The sequence below is a fragment of the Petaurus breviceps genome, unplaced genomic scaffold (assembly GCF_028583685.1).
Source record: "Petaurus breviceps papuanus isolate PSGF00001 unplaced genomic scaffold, PetGlider_PUasm1.0 229, whole genome shotgun sequence".
Taxonomy (NCBI): domain Eukaryota; kingdom Metazoa; phylum Chordata; class Mammalia; order Diprotodontia; family Petauridae; genus Petaurus; species Petaurus breviceps.
The window spans coordinates 4,682,585-4,700,406 of record NW_027185903.1 but is presented as its reverse complement, the minus strand read 5'-3'; the positions used below and the strand labels follow the sequence as shown (position 1 = coordinate 4,700,406).

General features: G+C 39.2%; 1 protein-coding gene across 3 annotated transcripts in view; it reads left to right on the top strand.

Moving 5' to 3' along the window:
• Nucleotides 1-198: 198 nt before the first annotated feature.
• The window catches only part of PRLR (prolactin receptor), a 213,176-nt gene continuing 195,552 nt past the window's right edge, over nt 199-17,822 (top strand). The window contains exon 1 of one of the 3 annotated variants that reach the window (XM_069096125.1): nt 199-631. The gene's annotated coding sequence lies outside the window, so the exon portion shown is untranslated. The remainder of the gene's footprint in view (nt 632-17,822) is intronic. The other 2 variants (XM_069096123.1, XM_069096122.1) reach the window with 2 other exon arrangements.

Genomic DNA, 17,822 nt, shown 5'->3' with positions numbered 1-17,822 from the left:
GACACCCTGCCACTCTGAGACTTAGCTGCCCAAAGAAATTGCCTCTTGGGGCTCATTGGTTTATTAAGAAATGATTGAGGAATCTGTGAGTGTGTGTGTGTTTTCCCAGTACAGACTTAAGGGACAATCCATGGTATTAAGGATACAAAACCGATTTGGGGAGAATCAGTTATTTCTTCTCTGTGTCTGCTGCATTCCTCCTCTCCTAACTACCTCCGTAACCTTATAAATCTGGCAGTCTCTGGACATTTTCCATGCTGAAGAAAATCAGTGTTTTGCCTCAAGCAAGGAACATAAATGTTGCAACACTGGCTCCTCCTCTAATGGAGAAAGAGTGAACAAGTGCATAAGAGTAGTATTTCTCACAGAGCTGTCAGGCTGGATTCAGTGGAGTCAGCTCTGTAGTCTATAGACATCCTCTCTCTCTCTCTCTCTCTCTCTCTCTCTCTCTCTCTCTCTCTCTCACTCACTCACTTAATATCTCTCTCTCTCTCTCTCTCATCTTCTTATTCTCTCAAGATTTACCAACTGCTCATGAAACAGTTTTTACCTGCAATGGATTTTCACGTCCTTTTTCAGGAAGTGTCCCTGGATTGATATGTCTCCTGCCTGACTTGGTTCTCTGGCACAAGTGAGTACCGAGTGGCTAAACCTGTTTGGAAAGCTGTGTTGACCTGGCTTAGTGCTGCTAGAATGTGTCGGGTTGTAAATCGGGCTTGTAGGTTTTCCTGTCTGCATGCGTGTAGGGTGGGGAGAGGACTGGAAGGTGGTAAAGGGTCAAGGGCTATTGAAGTAAGAAAAAAAAAACCCAAAAGGGATCAAGGTCCTAGCAAATGCATGCTTGATGCAATTAATTTTCCAAAGAGCATGTGGGGAAAGCAAAAGCTCTGACCACAGGCTGGGAATCATCCCTTATGCCAAGGCATTAAAAATAACCTGTAATTGAGAGGGTTTGGTTCCCCCCGAACACACACAAAAGGCTTTACAGCTGCACACAGATGCATTAGCCTTTTAAAAGGTGTCTTCAGATGCATCCTGGAGAAGAAATTTCTGTTGTGATTGTGAGCTTTTCAGTACATAAATAATGTCAAAATGAAAAGGAGAGGGAAAAAAGAAGGGGTCCAATAGCATAAGGCTGATTGGCAGTGACAGACTGACTTCCAGGACCACTACATTCCCCAAACGTCATAGGGTAGGCAGTGAGTGCAGAGTACCTACGTATAGGAAGTCCCATCATTTGGCTAACTACGGAAAGTTTAGTTACCTGGGTTTACATAATTGCTACCTGAGAAAGACAGGGTGTGTGTGCGTGCATGCATGTGTGTGTGTGTGTGTGTGTGTGTGTGTGTGTAAGAGGTGTGTGGGGGGGGGTGACAGGGGAAGGGAGAGGTATCAATTGAGTATCTTGCAAATGCTAAGGAGAAGACCACCAAAGTAAAGATGCAAAAAGTGGGATAGTATATTGTGAGTGAACAGGGAAGAAGCAAAGGAGAAAGGAGGGGAGAAAGGGAAAACAAATACACTTGGCTAGAAAGCCAGAGAGCAGGAACCGGAGCCCGAACAGCAACAGCAGCAGTTGAGAGACTAGAGGGGCTCTCTCCTTAGGAAAACATCCTTTTACTGACCTCTACCTGTATCCAGGGGAAACAATCTGCATTGTCTAAATAACACACAGTCTCAGGGTTTTCCATGCCAGGGCCTGAAAGTGTACAGCAAAACACATTCATTAAAAAGAATGCAACAACAACTATTCGAGCTGAGTCCAGATGGACTCATTCATCTCCATTCATCCTGATGCTGGCAGAGAGCCCCATGCTCGTTTCCCGCTGCCATCCTCTCTGGGGATTCATTCTGTTCTTAGCGAGGTGACCCTATAAGTTGTGTGACATTGGACAAGTGGCTTTACTTCCCCCAGTCTCAGTTTCCTTCTCTGTAAAATGAGAGGGTTGGACCATGTGATTTCCAAGGGCTTTTTCCACATGTTAAATTATATGATTTGTTGATGGGAGAAGGGAGTTAGTGGAGGTAGAGAAGCTGTCCAAAACTTCTACCTTCCATTGCAAGTGGCATACCACTCCAGCCATCCAGCAGATGACTTTATCTTATTGATTGGTTCATTGCTTTGTTGGCTATTCAAGGCAAAATGGGGGAAGGGAAGAGGGGGGGAGAGAAACAGACAGACAGACAGACACAGACAGAGGTACAGAGACACCGAGATGAGCAAGGGGTGCTGCCTCTAATGCCTAAGCTTGTTGATAGTGATTATTTGCTCCTAGAGGAGCCATGGCAATCTTTGCTTACAAGTAATCAAATGAGAGATTGTATATAAAGTTGTTTAAAGTTCTATTCAATATTAGCTATTTAAAAAACACAAACAAACAACTGGCTTTGTAAGTTCACTGGCTTAGGGGACTCCTCATTAGGAAATTCCTTCTACCAGAGCAGATCAGCATCCATTCTCCTATTTACAGAGAGCTGCAGAAGCCCTGACAGGTTGTTCCAATCTAAGTAAGAAATACCTTCCTGGATCTTTCTGACTTGGAAGCCAGCTCTTTCTCCCCCTAAACCACTCTGCCTCTGATACAGTGAAGCTAGGCTATGTATTTTTGCACAGCTCCTCAAGGTAATTGATAGGATCAAAGAATCTAGCTGAAAGGGGTTATCTAGTCTGACCTTCCCATTTTACAGAAGGGAACACTGGGTCTCATCAAAAGGGAAGTGTCTCGTCCAATGTGAGTTGCTGCAGAGTTCAGTCTTGATTAGAATCCTACTGACCCCCCAGACAAGTGCTCTTTCTACCACACTCTGGTATTTCTCTTTAATTTAACTAAACAAAAGAACATTTTAACTCTGTACTTAGGCATCTTTACTGTGCACCTATACTGGAAATATAAAGATGAAAACAAACTCCATTCTCAAGAAGGGGAAATAAGACATGCACATGATTGCCACACATCTCCTAGGGTTGCTGTCAGGCTCAAATGAAATAATAATTGTAAAGCATGTGGGACAATGCCTGGCACATAGTAAGTGTTATATAAATGTTAGTTATTATTGTTATTTAAGAAAGATCATGATAGATAGAGTTGACATGGAACAATGGAAAGAAAACTGTCTCCGGATCTCAAGGACCTAGGTTCAAACCTTCCCTCTGCCACTTACTACCTGTATAATCTCGTTCAAGTCACTTAACCTCCTGGGCCTCAGTTTCCATATCTGTAAAATGAGTGAATTATACTGGATGACTTCTTGCACCACTTTCAGACCTATGACCTATAAGGGCAAACATTTAAAAAGAAGTACCATGAGAAGATTAGGGAAGGAAAAATCTCTTCCAGCTGAAAGGCTTCCAGGAGGAAGAAGGACCCAAGAGTGCCTTGAAGGAAGGGATATATTTCAATAAGAGAAATTGCTAGGGAGAAGTCCATTCCATGCAAGAAAGCCAGAAAATCACCAAGGTAACCAAAAGGTGGGACAGAAGAGCTGTCAGTCACCTAGATTATTATATTTGACAGCATAAGCAAAGAATAGAAGAATACAGTATAGGAAGGAGAGAAAATGAGAAGTCTAGTAGATAGCTAAATAGCCCAATGGATAATTGAACTGGGCCTAGAGTCTGGAAGAGCTGAGTTCAAATCCAGCCTCAGACACTTACTAGCTGTGTGTGGCAAGTCAATTAACCCTCTCTGCCTCAGTTTCCTCATCTATAAAATGAGCTGGAGAAGGAAATGGCAAACCACTCCAATATCTTTGCCAAGAAAACCCCAAATGGTGTCACAAAGAGTCAGACAAGACTGAAAAACAGCTGAACAGCATTCTGTTTCACTTTGCCACATGCTAGAGCAGGAACCAGGGTCTAACAGCTGGAGGGTAGGGTTTACACAGATAACAGTGTCCCTTTGGACTTTTATAAGCTGTCTGCAGGTAATCTCTAGGACTCTGTTTAGTGGGTCCCTGCTGTAATCTGTAATCCACTGTTGTGTACTATAAATAAGTATCGAACAATGGTCGTTTTATACATATTTTTTAAAGCGATTGGGGTTAAGTAACCTGCCCAAGGTTACACGGCCAGTTATTTTGTGTGGGTGTTAAGTATCTGAGACCGGAACCAATCCTGGGTCCTCCCGACTCTGGGGCTGGCGCTCTTACTCACTGTGCCACCTAGTTGCCCCTATTTTATATATATATTTTTTATCAACCTACCCTGCTCCTCTCATTCTGAGAGCAAAGCATCCTTAACAATTACCTTAGCATATAGCATTATTATTCCTGGGCAGACAGACAGGGGTGTGAAAAATGCTGAAGCTGACGCTGCCTCAGTTGTAGCACATTCCCCTTGCCATGAAATGAGGATTTGTTGTTACCTGCAGTTAAAATGAGCCTCGGATGTCATCAGTGCTCTAACTTCTCTTCTCACAGCCTTTCCAGTCTTATTGTCTTGTGTCCAAAGCCCTGTTGCTAGTTCAAGGAACAGGGATCTGAGAAAAGGGTCCCGACTCAAGGCCAAATTTGTAGCCATCCAAAGGGGGCTGCTACAAATGTATCTATCTCTTGGCTTCAAGTTTACCATCTGGGGGACGGGCTCCAGTGCCAAATTCTCACTTGTTCCTTCGGGCTCTGTGACCCTGACCACTCTACTCTTTGGAGACTTTGCAGCTTTTGATAGCATTAACCATCCTTCATGTCCCAGATCATCTCTCCTCCTGGCTATTAGCTTTCAGGACACTGTTTCTCCTATTTCTTCACCTGCCCACCTGATTGGCCACCCTTTCTCAGACTCTTTTGGAGATCATTATGCATCTCCCACCCCTAACTACGGGTGTCCACCAAGGCTCTGTCCTGGACTCTCTCATCTCTACAACTTCTCTCTTTCTGACCTCATCATTGTCTAGAAAGTCCGTTATAATTTTATGCAAATGACTCCTAAATCTATATAACCAAGAATAACATTTCTCCTGAACCCACAACACCAAATGCCCATTTAATATTTCCACTGGATTTCATATAAACATCTCAAACTCAGCACAACCAAAATAAAACTCATCATTATGCCCTAAACTTTCTCCACCTCTAAACTGTTGTATTTTTGAGGTTGCCACCATTTTTCTTGTCACCCAGGTTTATCACTTCTACTTTTCCTACTCCCTCACCTACCAAGTCCAGTTCATTGTCAAATCTTACTGATATTTCCACCACAACATCCCTCATATCTGTCTCCTCTTCATTTCTGAAACTACTACCCCAGTTCTGGCTATCACCTCTCACACGGACTACAGTTTCTCTATAGTCTAGTTTCCCAATCTCTCTTCTGTCTAATCTATCTACCACACAGATGCCAAATTAATATTTCTGACAAAAGTCTAACAATGCTACTTTATTGATCAAAAACTTTCAATTGGTTCTCCATTGTCCTTATAATAAAATATAAAATCCCTTCCTTAGAATTTAAGGCCACCCATCCACAATCTGACTTGTATTGATCTTTCTGACTTGTCACATACTGCTTCCCTTCATAACTCTCCATTCCTGCCAAACTGAACTACCAAATGTTTCCTGAGCTCAACATTCTATCTTCTACCTTCATATCTTTGCTACTATTAGCTCCTAAATCTGTGGATATTCCTTTCTCACTTTCACCTCATAAAATTTTCTTCAAGTCTCAGATGAGTATAAACTGCTCCAATTAACAGGCACTCTCTCTCCTCAATCTGTCTGGTACTAATTTATCTGTTTATATGTTCTACACACAAACACACACACACACACACACATGCATGGCAAATGCCTTAGAGGCAGGGATTGATTTTGCTTTTAGCTTTATATTTTCAATGCTGTAAACATAGTTGCCACTTGTTAAATGGATTGAGAACTATCCTACTTGCAAATCCTGAATTTTCCCACATGTGTTCTGGGCTTTTCTATGCAATTTTTTGCTCATTTGATTTCCTATGCCTGGAATGTCTTCTTTCTCTACCTTTGTTGCATCCCTATTCAGTGCAAACGCTGTGATAACTAGGAATTTTTTCCCCTAGAACAACAGTCAGGAAATAAGCATGCTTTATGTTGGAGGGAGAGAAGCTGGGTGAAAGGGATGGGGACAGAAACAGGCATCCACAATTGCATTCATGTGAATAGTGAGAGGAAACATGCAACTTGTACCTGAGGTTGATCTGGTAGTTTCTAGCTAGACCATGAAGAGCAAATTCAGGGGTGCTGGGATGGTGGGCATGGAGAGAGTGGGAAATCCAGCACCCTTTTCTACCCACCTACCTCTACTTTCTATCACCACCAGCAGCATGCAATTGTGACCCCAGTCCCCCACTTCTTTTTTATGCTAGTGAGATCAGATCTGAGCATTGGGTAGCAAAAAGCAAGAGCCTTCATCTTCCTTGTCCTCCATGTATAGATGTGACCCTAGGTGCTCTCTCCTCCCAACCTTTAGAAAAGCCAAATTTGGGGGGATAGAGCCAAGACTTTCTCAAGGTAGGAGAAATGGGAACTAAAGGTTGGTAGGGTCCTTGATAATACTTGAAGCTCTCTCTTACCACCCTTACGGAAGTTTGGCACTAAGGAGCCACTTCTCCGAGTGTCCTCTGGCCTCACCACCCTGCCTAAGCACTCTAGTGCTAGAGAAGTTCCTGGACCAGTCTAGGGTCAGAATGGATAGGTTCTACCCAAATCCAAGGCTTAATGGGTAACTCCACACTCCCTCTCTACTCCCCTGTCCATATCCATAGCTCAAAAATTGGGACCTCCCATTGTCCCTATTCCTCTCCAAGTTTTACTTGGGTGGGAAGTACCCAGTTTGTAGGAACAATGGCAGACCTTGGAGCAAAGAGGAAATGCCTGATTCTGACTTCCACAGACCTTGGTGAAGGGCAGTGGTGACCTACAATAGGGTCAATTCAGTGACTAGGCAAATTGAACACTCCTGAGAAGCTGTTACTTGGTGGTCTTACACCTCCTACCATCACCTTCTGTGACCCTTGTGGGTGAAGATCAGGGCAAAGATAGTGCATGGAACCCACTATTAGAGAGCCCTTTAAATTCAACAGTGTCTGGGGAAAAGTTTCACCTGTCCCACCTTGGTTGCAATTCTGTTCCTACCCAATACAAATGCTACCTCCTTCAGGAAGCTGTTATCTTTATTGATAACAAAAAAAACTGAAGTTTGTACTTTTGAACTAATATTTTGTTTATTTATTTTTTATTACATATATAATTTTAAAATAAATTATTTTTATCTGCATTTGCGTCTTATTCTCATACTAAACTTCCACAAGAGCAAAGACAATGTCTTAGGTAAACTTTATACTTTATAATGACTAGCACAATAAGCTCTTAAATGTGTTAATTAAATCTGAATTTGAAATTTAGTTGTGAGTCCTTGGGCTGAACTGCTACAACTGGAACCTGAGATCTTGAACCCAAAGACCAGGGTACAAGTTTGCCTTGGACCAGGGGTTGCCTTTGAAATGTTATTACTCCTATGCCTTCTATTTCTAATGGGTTTTCAAGGATGTTTAGACAGAGTTGTTGAAAGAAAGTGTTTTGTAAATAAACTGTTAAAAGTTCTATAAAATGAGTTCTTATGTGACTTCTTTTCATGGATGCCTCAGAAATTATAGTATTTCAAAATTCACAAACACATAGCATCATCAGAACAGTGGCATTTTTTTTTTTTGCTTTTTGGAGGGCAATTGGTGTTAAGTGACTTGCCCAAGGTCATATGACTGGTTTTGTGTGTGTGTGTGTGTGTGTGTGTGTGTGTGTGTGTTAAGTGTCTGAGGCTGGATTTGAACTCAGGTCCTCCTAACTCCAGGGTCAGTTGTCTATTCACTGTGCCACCTATCTGCCCCTAACAGTGGCATTTTTTAATGGACTTGTATATAACAGCAAGCAATTTGGAATTACAGAAAGCAATCACAGAATTTCTCAAATGCATTTTCTGAATGTAACTCATTGTTGATGTGCAATCAAAAGGGATCTGTTGATCCCTTTTGTCTCCTATGTCCCAGGAGTAGATATGGTTGGACTCTTTCAATGAACTGACTGTCCAGTTGTGTAACATATCTTGGAAACCAATGACCTCTGAATAATTCAAGTTTATGTGACCCAAAGGACAATGGACAGATATGGTGGATGCTGGAGCATATTTCCAACAATAATCCAAAAGGATGAAGTGGTTTGGTGCTAGGGATATTTATCTCAGTTTGGACATGTGATTAATCAGTATGGAAACTTTCCATTATAGAAATTCCTTCTTTGAATATGTTATAATATTAGAGCATTACCTGAGGCACTGAGAGGTTGAGGCTTACCCAGGGTCATATAATTAATATATATAAAAGGCAGGAAGAATCCAGGTGTTCCTGACTCTAAGACCGTTCCCCTAGACACAGTGCCATGCTCAGTACATCTAAATATAAGGGATATTATTAAGGAAATCTATGATTGGAAAAAGAAGTTGGCTCATCATGTAACAGAAGTAAAGGATAACAGATGGATTAATCAATCAATCTACAAGCACTTATTAAGTGCTTACTATATACCAAGCACTAGGGACACAAAAATGTAAAGAACAAAAATAAAAACAAAATAAATAAACAGCCTGGACAATGCACTGGCAACCAGAAACTACCAAAATGACTGGAAAAACTATCCAGTTTATTGGATAGATGCTCTGATGTGGTTTGTCCTTCATTCTCTGGCATAGTGCCTGACATATACTAAATATTTAGTAAATGCTTGTTGACTGACTGATTCAGATTTAGATCAAAATCACTACTCTAGGATTTAGAGCTGGAAGGAACTTTAGGGACTACCTTGTCCATCTATTCTCTAAATCTGTTGTTTTTCTTATAAGATGTTTCACTTTCTCTTCTATTTTTTCATTATTTATATTTTGTTTAATCATTTCTTGATCTTTTATAATTTCACTGGCTTCACTTTGCCCAGTTCTTATTTTTTTTTTAGTTTTTCCTCCATCTCTGTCATTTAATTTTTGAAGTCTTTTTTTCTTTTAAGATCTTCTATAAATTCTTTTTGGGCAGGTAACCATTTGACGTTACTCTTTGGGAGTTTCTTTACTTCAGTATTCTCCTCTGAAGATGAACCCTTGTCATCTCTATTCCCAAAATAGTTTTCTGCAGTTGGATGTTTCTCCTTTGCCTGTGCATTTTTTTTTTTGTGGTAATATCTTAATTGTTTGTAGTCATCTCCAGCCCTGGGGTATGGAAATGGTGCCTTCCTAACCCAGATCTTCCACTCTTCCCTCTAACCTGAAACCAAAGTCAAACCTCCAACTTTCTGTAAATGCCCACAGCCAGGGGCTTTCTGCCCCACTGCCTCTGCACTCACTGGGCATGTGCTGGTTCCTTCTCACTGCTGCTGCTCTCTGCAGCACAATTGGGTCTGGCATTCTTGGTCAGCAGAGGTTCCCTCAATCATCCCTTTCATTTTTTAAAGAATTTTTAGTTTTTTCTCCATTACATATAAAAACAATTAACATTAGTTTAATTTTTTAGTTTTAAATTTCCTCCCTTTCTCCCTTTCCCCTGCTTGAGAAGGCAAGCACTTTGATATAGATTATACACGTGCAGTCATGCAAAACATATTTCCATGTTATCCATGTTGCAAAAGAGAACATAGACCAAAAAAAATTCAAAACCAAAAACCCAAGAAAAATAAAGTTTTAAAAAATGTCAGAATCCTAAGTTCTTTCTCTGTAGATAGATAACATTATTTGTCCTTTGGAATCGTTTTAGATCATTGTATTGCTGAGAATAGTATCAGAGGTGGAGAACCTATGGCCTCAAGGCCAACATGTGGCTCTCTAGGTCCTTAAGTATGGCTCTTTGACTGAATCCAAACTTCACAGAACAAATTTTCTTATTTAAGGATTTTATTAGCTGCTAAGTCATTCAAATTTGATCATTGTATATTATTGCTTATACTGTGCACAATGTTTTCCTGGTTCTATTAATTTCACTTTGCATCAATTCATATAAGCCTTCCCAAGTTTTTCTGAAACCATTCTGCTCACCTTTTGTTATAGTGCAATAGCATTCCATCACAATCATATACCCCAACATATTTATGCATTCCCCAATTGATAAGTATTCCTTGAGTTTCCAATTCTTTGCTACCACAAAAAGAGCTACTATAAACTTTTTTGTACATAATAGGGCTTTTCTTTTTCTTTGATATCTTTGTGTTACAGAACTAATAATGGTATTGTTGGGTCAAAGGTTATAGACAGTTTCATACCCCTTTGGATATACTTCCAAATTGTTCTCCAGAATGGTTTGATCAAATTCATAACCCCACCAACAGTGCATCAGTGTTCCTATGTTTCTACATCCTCTCCTCCAGCATTTGTCATTTTCCTTTTCTTTCATGTTAGCCAATCTAACAGGTGTGAGGTGGCACCAGAGTTGTTTTAATGTGCATTTCTCTAGTTGATTTAGAGAATTTTTTCATATGATAATTAGACAGCATTATTTCTTTTTCTGAAAACTGCCTGTTCATATCCTTTGACCATTTATCAATTGGAGAATGACTCCATCCCTTTAATTTTACTGAGGAAGAAAGCAAGGCCCAAGAGATCACACTGACAGAATTAATATTAAAATAGAGTTTTCTGACACCAAATACAATATTCTTTCTACTAAATTATACTACCTCTCCCTCTTACAGGTGAATCTTTCTAGGAAGGACACCCTTTGGGCACTTCAGTAATTAAGGCCCCTTGAATGAGGTGCGAGGAGGATCCATGTCATCTTGTATCCCTGTCTTTAGCGTGTAGCTTCAAAACAAGGAGGTAGCCATGTAATTTTAATGTTAACCTAAATAGTGAAGTAAAACTGCCTAGCAAACAACCAAATATGTTGCTTTGGGATTATTCAGTTATGGTGCTTCTGCATTATCTGCAATAATTGAGTGTAAACACATGCTCAAATTTTCTATTTCCTAGAATCTCAAACTTAGAAGTGTCATCTAATAAGTCCAAGCTGCCTATCAAGGCAGAAATCCTATTTACAAAATCTGGGACTAGTGTGGTCCTCTGTGTTTTGCTCGAACACTTATCTTGACAAGGTGTTCACTGTTTCACCAGTCAGCCAATATCATTTTTAGGGAACTCTAAAATTTGGTTCTATATGGAGCCAGAATCTGCCTTTATGTAACTCCCACTCATTTGATATAGATCTGTCCTCTAGATGTATGTAGAACAAGTGAAGTGCCCCTAATTGGACAGCCTTTCTTTAGGATGTTTGAAGAAAGCTACCACATTCTCCCTGTCTTCTTTTCTGCAGATTCCCTAAGGGCAGTTAGGTGGCACAGCAGATAGAGTACCAGACAGGCATAAAGACTCATCTTCCTGAGTTCAAATATGGCCTCGGACACAGGGGATCAAAGAGAGTCTGATACACTGAAACAATTGAACAAAAATAGCATTCGGTTCCTTCAGTCACTCTTCATATTTGATTCTTCAAAGTACCCTTCTCTTTCTAGTCGCCCCCCCCCATTCTGTATGCACTCCAATTTATCAATATCCTTCCTCCAAAGTGTGGACCAGGACTGAGCATAATATTTAAAATGTGATTTGACAAGTGGAGAAATAATAATAATGGGTGACATCTTTATTAAATATTCAATTTAAAATTTAACATTAAAAATCAGTACAAACAACCAAACTTGATTGATTATTGTTGTTTTTGTTCAGACATTTCTATATCTTTGTGATCCCATTTGGAGTTTTCTTGGCAAAGATATTGGAATGATTTTTCATTTCTTTCTCTAGCTCATTTTACAGATGAGGAAACTGAGGCAAACAGAGATTAAATAACTTGCCCAGGGCCCCACAACTAGTAAGTATCTAAGGCTAGACTTGAACTCAGGTCTTACTGACTTGAGGCCTTGCACTGTGCCACCTAGCCGCCAAGGTTAGTAATTTTTTACATTTAAATTAATTTCAGCACATAAAGTATAAAAAAAGTTTTAGTCACTTCAAGTCTCTACCATAAGAGAATGAAGTCTTCATTCATCCCCATTCACTTTTCCTTTTTGTAATCTCCATTCTTTCGCCTTTTTAAAATTTGCATTATTTCTTACATATGTTTCCAGATTTTTTGTGCTTGTCAAATTCATTGTTCTGAGTTGAATTTTTACATTCCATTTCATAAAAGATTGTAATTTCTCTAGCCTCTTCCCCACAGATATTTTAGGTGACTTCTAGGTTTCTTTTTCCAATTACATGTAATGTTGTTATGAAAATCTTTGAAGAGAAACCTTTCTGTTCTTGCTACAATTTTAAGTTATCACTGGCAGTAGAATTATTGGGTGAAATGAAATAATTGTTCTAGTGGGAAAAAAAGGATTAAGTGTTTATATGATTCCATGTGCCAGGTACTGTGCTAAGCACCTTTTCACAAATAGCATCTTATCTGAGCCCCACAACACCTCTGGGAGGTAGGTACTCTTATTATCCCCATTTTACAGTTAAGGAAAGTGAGGCAAGCAGTCACACAAAATAGTAAATATCTGGGAGGGGATGTGAATCTCAGGCCTTCCTGGCTGCAGGGCCGGCCTTCCATCCACTGAACTTCCAGCTGCCTCTGTTTTGTGTCTTCTATATGATTCTAGCACGTTGTTATCCAAGAAATTCTTTCAGTTCATAATTCACTAGCAATGAGTGAACAAATCAATTTCCCCATAACCCCACCACCAATGAATTTTGTTGCTTCTAGTTATTTTTGCCAATTTGATGGGTAAGGCCTCAAAGTTGCTTTAATTGGCATCTCTTTATTAGTAAAACTGAGCATTTTAAAATGATTATTAAATAATTTGTAATTTTCCTCTTGAGAACAATCTGTTCATAGCATGACTGACATTTAAATGATTGGAGGCAGTGACGAGCAGTCAGAGTTGTCTATGCAAGGCTGACTAGGAACTTTTTGTTATGTCATATCAGTGAAGCTTCCCACTAACCTTGTGAGACCAGTATGTTCTGTAGCATGGAGATGAGACTTGCAATGTCTACTTCACAGATTCTGTATAAGGAAAATCATTACATAAAGATGAGTCATTATTCTCTCCCTGTTGACATAGAAGAAATGGAGCTTCTGAAAGGTTAAACATCTTGGCTAGTAAGTGGAAGAACCAGTAGTGGAATGCAGGCCTATGGACTCAAAGGCTAGATCTCGCAGTGTCACAACACATTTCTCTTACTCCGGATCCTGTACTTCTCTAGTTTTTCATACTATGCATCCTAAAGTGGCAGTAGCTTTTCTTTAACCAGACCCATGCACTGAGGTTTATATTGAAAGTACATTCTGCTCAGACTGTTTCCAAATGAATGGCCACAAAATCAGATTTTTCCATATCTTATAATTATGATTGGACTTTCTAAACTTAAGTGAATATATGTATAATTATATGCATATGTACATATATATTCCCTTTGGACATGACTGAGCAACTTATGCATATATACATATATGTCACGTGTGTTTTACACACATATACTATAGATTGTATGTTGTTTATGTAGATTTGTATTGTGTTACATGTTCTATTGATTCATGTGTATATATATGGATTGTAGATGTGTATATGTATTATAGATATGTGTAGATTTTATAGTACATGTATATATTCATTGATATGTATATTCATATACACATGCTATAGATGTGTGTGCATATATGCAATACTATAATGTATGTTTTTGTGTGTATACGTGTACTATGGATGTGTGTATTGTTTATGTATATATCATTTCTATATATACATGTTCTATTGATTTGTGTGTATATATACACATACTGAAGATGTGTGTATATATGCCCTATAGATATGGGTAGATATATATTACTGCATATTATGTGTACATACCCATATATGTATATTCATATATACATTCTATGGGAGTTGCACAAACAGTACTATAATACATGTGTTTGTGTATATACATTACTATAGATGTGTGCATACATACATACATGCAGTGTATATGTACATAAAGGTGTGTTATAGATGTGCATATATGTATGTATATATACATACTATGTAATTATGTGTATGCACCTATATAACCATAGACATGTACATATGTACATCACTGTGGGTGGGAACACACATACTATACATATATGTGAATGCATACATGTGCTATAGATATATGTGTCTGTGTGTTTACATATGTGCTATAAATGCATCTGTATGCATATATATTATTGTAGCTTTGTATAGTGCATGTATATAGAGATTGTTGACAATATGTGTATGTATATATTACAATAGATGTATGTGTGTGTATGCTACAGATGTATGCATAGCCATATATGTGTTACTGCAAACATGGGTATATGGGTATATGTATATATACATACTATAGATATATGGGTATATATTGAAGATATATGTGTGTATCCATATGTACTATGTATATATGGACGCATGTAGGTAGATGGGTAGGTGTGTGTATGTCTGTATTTCTTACAGAGGTGTGATTTCATCTGTGCTGGCATCTCCCAAAGAACAAGCCTCCTCCACCAATACAAACTGGCACCTTCTCTGCTGCATAACATCTCAAAGAGGTGCTTGGAACCTTGAGACCCTGTTTGATGGCTTGCCTAACTTCAGACTGTTGGTGTGTGTCAGAAATAGACCTTGAATTCAGGCCTCCGTGACCCCAAGATTGACTCTCCATCCACTCTGTCACACGGCCTTTCTTCATTCATAACCCTAGCTAATTTCATCTTATTAGATTTGATTCAGGGTTCTAGGCTTCTCTGGTTATTTTAAACTCTGATTCTGTCAGCTAATATATTTGCAATCTCTTCTAACTTTGGTTAATCTTCAAATTAGATAAGTACGCCATCTTATGTCTTTTCTTTTCATGGAAATTAAGGTTTACAAGGGAATTTTTATTCAATTTATTGCAGATTTTTGTGTGACTCCTATAACCTAGAGAATGGAGAGGCTTTGGGTGGTACAAATGGTTAGAGAGAAAATAGTTTTGAGTTCTTTGAGACAGAACCTCAGAGCTGAAGGAAAGAGATTCTTTCAAGGTCCTGTCCCCTCAGTTTGCAGATGAGGAAACCCAGACTCAGAGAGATGAAATTACTTCTTTGTTGTCACTCAGACAGGTAGATTTGGTTCTAATTTCAATGGTTTTATTTACTAAAACATAAATGGCAAGTTTTTCCCTTTCCTAAAGACCCAAAGCCATTTAATGATGAATTTACTTCAAACGAAGCATATTTTTTTTCTTTCCATTACTGGCCTTTGGGGATCAAATGAGATAATGTATGTGAAAGTATTTGGCAACCATAAAGTGCTCTAAAAAGTATGTTTTCATTAGTAATCATCATAAATAGCAACACAGTGAATACAAAGAAAAGGAATAGGATGACCCTGACCAAATATGAACAGAACTGGTTAGCACCCTTTTAACCATGTGTCTTCTTGCTGTTTTCTTTTATTTTTCTTGTTGTAAATAAGATAATGGATTTCAAAGTAACTTAAAAATTCTATAGCTTCAGTTAGGTAGGACTGTAGTATCAGCTCCATTTTTGTCCAGAAGGAATTTGACAACATGCACAGAAGTTCAGTGTGTCCCAGTGGATTAAAGAGTCCAGCAACCAAGCCAGGATTAGAACCCCCACACCCCTCACCAACCCCCCATGACCCAAAGTTACCCCTTTGCCCAATCAAGAAATCTCAGGTCCAACTGCTTGGAGGCACCAAAGAGAATTTAATTATAAACTCTATTTATTTTCAAAGGTCAGTATGCATTTCAGTTGTGTACATGAGGCCTGGGGCATTTGGTGCATGCTAAAAAAAAATGTTGTGGGAAGGGTCAATAAATTTAAGCAAACATTGCTAGGTCCTTTCTAAACCTCAAGCAAATAGCAGTTGTCATTCATATAGTACCTTAGAAGTATTTTTCTCCCCACAACCCTGTGAAAGGGGTTGATGCCCAAGCATCATTGCTATTATTCATTATAATTATCTATTGCTAAGAAATTTTATGGTATAGTGGATAGAGAGCAAGCTTTGAGGTCAGGAAGACCCAGGTTCAAGTGTAGCCTCTGACACATACTGTCTCAGCCTAGGTAAGACCCTTAATTTCTTGGTGCCACCAAGAAATTGTTTAAAACTATAAGTATATATAATTATAAGGACCTGTGACTTCATTAGTATAGGGAACTCCCAAATGAAGAAAATGTACTAATATGGGTTGGAATGGTCTCTGCAACTAGATAGATAGATAGACAGACAGACAGACAGACAGACAGAGAAAGAGAGAGACAGAGAGAGAGAGAGAGAGACAGAGAGAGAGAGAGAGAGAGAGAGAGAAGAAAAGAGGAGAGAGGAGAGGAGAGGAGAAGAGAGGAGAGGAGAGGAGAGGAGAGGAAAGGAGAGGAGAGGAGAGGAGAGGAGGGGGTTGGAGGGAGAGAGAATAATAACACAAAAAGGCAGTGTGGAATGGTGAATAAAGAGACTCACCCTTGAAATTTGTTGAGCCCTTAGCACTAAATCCCTGATTGATATAAGAATAATAAAAATAATAATAGCTAACATTTATATAGCACTTTAAGGTTTGCAAAGTGCTTAACAAATATTATCTCATTTGAGTCTTACAACTACTCTGTGAGATAGGTGCTATCATTGTCCCCATTTTACTGATGTGGATATTCAGAGATAAAATGAGAGTAACACAGCTATTAAGTGTCTGAGGCACTATTTGAACCCAGGTTTTCCTGACTAAACCCACTGTACACCCAGCTGCCCCTGTACACAACATCTATTGAGTCTATGCATTTCCCTATAGATGACATAGCCCTGACACCATAGAAAGGAGAGAAACTGAAGAACAGTCTTGTTTTCCTGGCTTAAACATTTACTTCTTGATCCTAAATCCATGATGGTCATTAGTAGTTACGGAAACAAAGGTTTCCACAAGTACTTGTTAGCTAGTTGAAATCATCTTCAGTTAGGACTTCACAACAGCCACACAAAGAGGGAGAAAGTGCAGCAAAGAGTGAGCCCAGAATGTATGCAGCTTCCACCAGCATGAAACTGGGGCCCAAAGGCAACATCCCAGTAAGGAGAGCTATTAAATCTCCCATCTTGGGAGGGAAAAACTTGGATATTTGGCCTCAGGGACAGTATTCTGGCCAGACATATTCCTGCCTCTAACACCCTTTGTGACCTGATAATTTAATTGATTTACTTGATTTAAGAAGCTCTGAGTTAAATAAGGCTTGCCTCACAGAGATGAGGACTCCACTGTTCCTAGTCCTCCAGAATAAATGCTTATTAAATCATGAGCTCAGCAGCTTGGTTCTTTCTCACTAGGAAAGGGCAAAGTAGAGCCTTGCAAAGGACAGAACAATATTTGTCCACATCCTCCCATGTTCAGTATAATATCAATGAAATGAGTTAATAAAGGTAAAGTGCTTTGAGAAACTTAAAGTGCTGTATCAATGCTAGCTGTATGCTATTGTTAATTAATAAACATTTAGGAAGCACCTACTATGAGCCAGGCACTATGCTAGATACTGGGGGAAGAGGGAAAGAGGGAGGGATGAAGGGGGAGCAGGGGAGGAAGAGAGAAAGGGGAAGGGAGAGGGGGGAGGGAAAGGGGAGGGGGAGAGACAGAGAGAGCTCACTACAATCTTGTCTTATTGGATGCAAGAATTGGATTTTGAAGGTACTTTAAAATCCATTTACACATTTGCAGTGAGAAAAAGTTAGAGTGTGAGGAGAAAGAGAGAGAGAGAGAGAGAGAGAGAGAGAGAGAGAGAGAGAGA